Source organism: Monopterus albus, unplaced genomic scaffold (genome assembly GCF_001952655.1).
Source record: "Monopterus albus unplaced genomic scaffold, M_albus_1.0 scaffold48.1, whole genome shotgun sequence".
Taxonomy (NCBI): Eukaryota; Metazoa; Chordata; class Actinopteri; order Synbranchiformes; family Synbranchidae; genus Monopterus; species Monopterus albus.
Window position 1 is genome coordinate 1,535,827 of NW_018127928.1, and position 5,765 is coordinate 1,541,591.

Genomic DNA, 5,765 nt, shown 5'->3' on the forward strand with positions numbered 1-5,765 from the left:
TCTCTTTGCCTTGTTATAATTTAATTTATATTTGTCTCAACCCCTGGTCTTGTTTGTTGTTCGTTTCGTCTGTTCAATAAAGCATCATTACAAAAACTGGAACAAAATAACCCAATAAAGAAATTAAAATACTACTGCAGAGTAAAATGGCATTTGTTTGGGTAAAACTAATGGCTTGTGAAGTAGCTAAAATATCCTACTGTATCAACAGTCCCTGAACCTGTCATGCGTGTTCTTTGATTATACAGATGTAGTTTCCGCCAATTAGTGATGTTTTGCTGAAAATGGATTTCCTGTGTAGATGTGTCAAAACAACGGAGAAAACGAGGATAAAGACGCTAGTTTTAATTCCATTTGTTCAGTAAAGTAAATATTTTTGTATAGTAGTGTGAGAGAGAGCCACGTTAACTAGTTAACTTAATTAGTGCTAACGCAGTGGACTGTACTTCGCGTCATCCCGAGTATGCGTGTGGAAACCGTATTTTCACAAAGCACCTGAGTGAGTATGTATACTATATTTGAAAGTGTAAGCTTATGGACATATGTAGTTGAGAAGAAAAACATTTATTAGCGTTTGCTGGTTTTGAATAGATACTGCAGGTTGAAGTGCTCAGGGTTTGCCCCGCATACCAGATGAACCTACCTGCGCCGACGGACAGAGCCTCTGGAGGTGTATGTGGACCACGCCTACCGGACCCAGGTGGACGTGGCTCAGACGACTAGCGAGCTCTACGGAGTTTCCAAGGGACCGTGAGTAACTATACAAACCTTACATGAGCTACAGCACAATTAACGAAATGATAGCTACCATAAAATTCCGGGTATTCAAACTCATTTCTCTGTGGGTTCACTTTATTTTCCCCAGAGGAAATTAAAATGGAGGCTCCAGGGCTTATAACGAACTTTTCTATCCGCTAATACAGTCACACTCTGACATCACATTCATAATGTCGAGAGGAGGCTGCCTCCTATTAAAAAAATGACATTTGTGCAGGTTATCATGACCAACAGTTACTTATGGTGAAAGTCAGTAAAGCTTGCTGGTGCAAGTATGTTGTTAATGTTGTCAGGTGATGCTCCATTGGGTCCTTTGAGAGAGAAATGTCTTATAGGCTGGAGGACCTGTTGGTCCTTTGAGAGGGGTGACTGTGATACTTCTGAGCTGCATGGGAGTTTCACCTGAACACATTAATAGTCTGTCTATATAATATGATAACCAGGCCTCTCCACACCCTGTGCTGTTATTGTACATACATTCCAAATGTAATGATTTCTCACCTGTTATAAATGTGCTGTTAGTTGGTGTGAACTAAGCCACCATATTGCTATGGTGTGGTCTGGATTGTGTTTGCACTGCTATGAGTGACTTTCTACACTACCCGTTTTGAACTCCTGTTCATTTGTGAGCCTGTGATTATTAAAGTATTGGTCTTAATCACTTTGTTACTGCCACAGGTTACTTTTTGGTTGACTTTATGTCATAATGTGATTTATGAGTTCAATTGATGCAGAATATTTAAATAATTAATTAATTGTAATATAAGAATGAGGAAAAGTTTGGGGTTAGTTGAGAGCGCTGCAATGCCATGAGAAAACATGTTCTTGCAGCTATGGGAGAGGCAAAGAACTAAGAAGCAGAGTGATGAGAAAAGAAAACAATGAGACGTTTCAGGCTAGAGAATCAAAGTGCATTAATTTGCATAACCTGCATGTATGCATTTACAATACATGCACGCATACATCCCATCATTGTAGTATATCATCACTTCCATCTCCGCCTCTTTCCAATCTTCCTAGTCTTCTTTACATCAACTTTTTTCAGCCTTTTCTTGTATTTTCTCGTCTTTCTTCCTACTCTCTACCTATGCAAGTTGTCATTCTCTCACTATAATAGCGCTTCTCTGCCTTCATGTTGCTGGTTGTTTGCTTGAAACGTAATCTGCAGATGTAACAGAGGAAGAAATTGAGTCTAACAAATGGCTTGAAAGGCTCACGCGGCATATCAAGCCCAAACCAACAAAGGCAGACAAAACGCCCACCTTTTTTCCACCCCTCAACATCTGAAGTTGATATTTTCAACAGAATAGCGCACGGCTGACGTGCCCTGAATAAAGAACACTGTGTTCGCTGCTGTTGTGTTGTGTTACGCTGTCATTCCGACTTGAATGGGAAAGTTGAGGCCCATTTGTTTGGTTTAGCTGTTGAGGAGAAATGGGTTTGTTTGATTAACATTTTGCTTGCGCATGTCAGCTGCAACAGTGTCATTTCTATGGGGAAATGAAAGTTGAGGCTGTGTAAACTGTAGGAAGACTATCTATCTAAAATCAAATGGCTTTTTGGTTGCATGGACATAAAATCTATCTGAAATTAGCCTAACAGCAACTGTGATTACAGCTATTACTGCACATGGTGACCTTCACATTTCAAAACATTACCTGTGTGTGTGTGTGTGTGTGTATACCCAAGCTAGATCATAGGCTACAACAGGTATAATCTCTCAGTTTCACTAATGTGCAGTGATAACATTGTTTTTGAAATCTGAAAATTGCCTCCCAGTTCACAAAAATCACATTACACATCCATGTAGCATCCCGTGTATCTTGCAGCTCGGGTGGGTGCTGCCTCTAATCTCTTGTAATGCACTGTAATATAGGACACCATAAAAGGCCTGTTTCGTGGCAAAAAATGGTAAATTACCCATTGTAAGGAAATGAACATCACTGGGCTGCTCTGCTGCCATGCCCGGACTTAATTTGGACTGTATTAAAATATGTAGCTAATACGAACAATAAAATAATCTTTCAAAATATGTTTTGATAGGGTCCTCATTTCCGCTTTACATCCTATAGAATTCCTAAACAGAGACTTGGTTTCTTTATGTTGCAGCTTGCTTCTCACTGTCACCGCTATACATTAAACACCAGCTGTTTATTTCACAGAGCTGAGTGTTACCGAAGTATTTCTGTGTCTCAGCACGAGCTTGTTATCTATACATAAACCTATTTCCTCAGCTGTTACGTCTCTCATGGCGAATTCACACAGGCACCTCTTCAGTTCTGTCTTACACCTAACCGATTAATTATCTGTATTGTTAATAGCGAGTGATGTCAAATGCATGATGTTGTGCTGTGAGGAGATGCAGCATTGTCATTAAGGTTTTCTCACTGTGGTTGTTAAGCAGCTGATTCTAGTTCATTTATAAGTTCATTTTGTCTTCATATTAGATGCTTTAAAGGTATTTTGGCATGTCCTCTACTTGCTTCTTTATGTGTACAAGTGACGGTTAAAACTGAAAAATTATTGGATGATATTGGATTGGATGATGAACACAAAAACTAAACCTGGAACCCGGGGTGTAAAATTGTCTTCAGCTAACAATTTGACTTTTTCTGTTAGTTCTGGCAGATAAGATAACAAAGCTAGGGATTCTTATAGCAGAGCTTGTCATGTAAAGGCACTGGACATCATTACCTTCGTGTTTTACCTCTTCATTTCTAAGTTGGATAGACACATTGGATGTTTATAGTCAGTGGTGGAAGAAGTCCTCAGGTCTTTCTCAGAGGTGCAGTTTTAGTTTATTTCTGTCATGCCAAACTAACTGGCTAATTGATTCAGGATGTGGACAGCCAAATTTGTGCATCATCCATATTTACAAGATCAGTATCTGTTTCTGTCTCACTACCCAAAGTATTTCCAACAAAAAGGACAGTGTGTAAGCATCACTGTAGCCTTGCAACTGGTAAATGTAGGGCCAGTTGTATGTGCTGCTAAGCAATTAAATCTATATTAATTATTTTTTGTGTGTGTCATGAGTTTATGTCATGCTGACCTGTGATTTTGTTCTAGTTTATTTATATCTGCATACATAATATTAGCTATCATTTAAACAAAGAAGCTAAAATTGTATTTGGTCTGTTTCATAGCCATCAGCTTTCCCACCTAATAACATTTTGGTGAGCTTCTCCTTTGACCCATGAATTTCAATAGCCAGTGGGATGGAGGGTGCAGAATGCAGCCTCTAATGATTGACTGACTGCAACAACCCAAGTCTTAAAGGGTTCATTTAAAGGTACAGTGCATCTGAAACAGTGGGTTGTTGTCTCTCTGCAAGACAGTTTGATTCTCAGTGCTTTTGTTTGAATTTTTAAAAAGTAAGAAAGGAAAAAAAAGGTTCATATAGTGAAGCCAAGTATCACATAAAGGCTCCTGACCAGTGTATAAGATACAAAATAACCATAATGAGAAGTATGATGATTGCTAGAGCTTTTAGAGAACACGGTGACTGATCTATTGATATGTGCTGCATTTACTGCGTAATGAATCATATAGCAAAACCTGTTGTAATGCATTATAAATACTTGAATTCATTTTGAGATTTCTCATCATCTGATTCTTCTTTACTATTGAGAAACTCAGAATCACAGCGGAGTTCTGACTTGAATCAAATCCTTTACCTTAATCTTCCCTTTAGGAACCAGTAAAGTTAATCTTGAGCCTGATTTGATTTAATTTGAAGTTGACACCGCTGCTGAAATGGCAGCATTTTTTGCCAGGACACTGTACCTTGGTTCTTTTTTAAATACACAATAATCTGTAAGATGACTATCAGGTGACCGTCCCTTTGCACCCCCAGAACCCTTTGACCATCTTCCCCACCTGTGGCACAGCGTGCATGGTAGGGATCATCCGTGGCCCTCCACTCCTCATTAACCTTGTCTAATTAGATGTTAGGGAAGTCTATTGTTGGCCCTAATGAAGCCTCAACGGAAAGACAGGGCCTCGGCTGGCTTTTTTGACACTTCTGTGAAATTACAATCCCCTTTCCTCAACCCCCAGCACCCCACCCTTCCAGTTTGATTCCTCTTTTTCTCCTCTCCCTGTTTGTTTTGTGTTTCTTGGAGAGCCACTGTTGAAGTTCAGAAAGATAGAAAGATTGAGAGACAGTGGCAGAAACAGACCAGCAGGAAAGGTTCAGATAATGACAGTGCTACACATTCCCGCACTGCTAATTTTGCTCCAGCAGCAGAGCCCAGGGTAGCTTTAGCTCTGCTGAGCGCCCCCAGTATGGATCCCGTCCACTAATTACTTGAGCTGCCGTGGTTCACTGAGATTTAAGTACCACCTCAATCCCATTATCTTGCATCCCTACAGCTAGCCCCTGTCGCCTGGGCCCTTTGTAGTGGAGGAGCGGAGGCTGCAGGGATATTGATACAGCCCTCCCTTGCAGATAAGATCCCTGGCCGTCTGCAGGAGGATTCTGAATGGCTGAGGGAGTGTGTGCATACACCTGTGTGAGAAAATCAAAGGCAGTGACAGCAGCACAAGGTGGTGACTGGGGGGATAAAATTGGATGGGGTAGTTGGAAAGATTATTCCCCCTCCAGTGTTTTTTTTTTTTGGAGGTGGGGGTTTCACTCTCTGCTAACCCCAGAGCGACTAATTACAATTCACATGTCACACACTCCACACATAATAAGAGTTAGGAAACAGAATTAGAATATTCTAAAGGCCTGCAGGGGGTGTCATCTCAGGAGAAAGAGGGGAAAGTGTCTTTTTTTCTTTTCTTAAACTTTTTTTTATTTGCAAGGGGGGGAAAAAACAGGGTGAGGAGGTTGAGAGAGAATAACTGTATAAGTGTTTTTGTGCCAGTGCATTTGCGTAGTGGTGGTGTTTGTAAGGGAGAGGTGGGTGAGTGGGTGGCTTGGGGGCAGAAGAGGTGGTGAAGGAGGGAGTGCGAAAAATCTACAACGCTCCCACGTGGTGCAT

General features: G+C 40.7%; 1 long non-coding RNA gene across 3 annotated transcripts in view; it reads left to right on the plus strand.

Annotated features, from left to right (window-relative positions):
- The first annotated feature begins 259 nt into the window (after positions 1–259).
- LOC109960545 (uncharacterized) overlaps positions 260–5,765 on the plus strand; it is a 7,836-nt gene continuing 2,330 nt past the window's right edge. For 2 of the 3 annotated variants that reach the window (XR_002275024.1, XR_002275025.1), the window contains exons 1-2: positions 260–499; positions 592–750. This is a non-coding gene — a long non-coding RNA (uncharacterized LOC109960545). Of the gene's footprint in view, positions 504–591; positions 751–5,765 lie in introns of all 3 variants that reach the window. The other variant, XR_002275026.1, reaches the window with a different exon arrangement.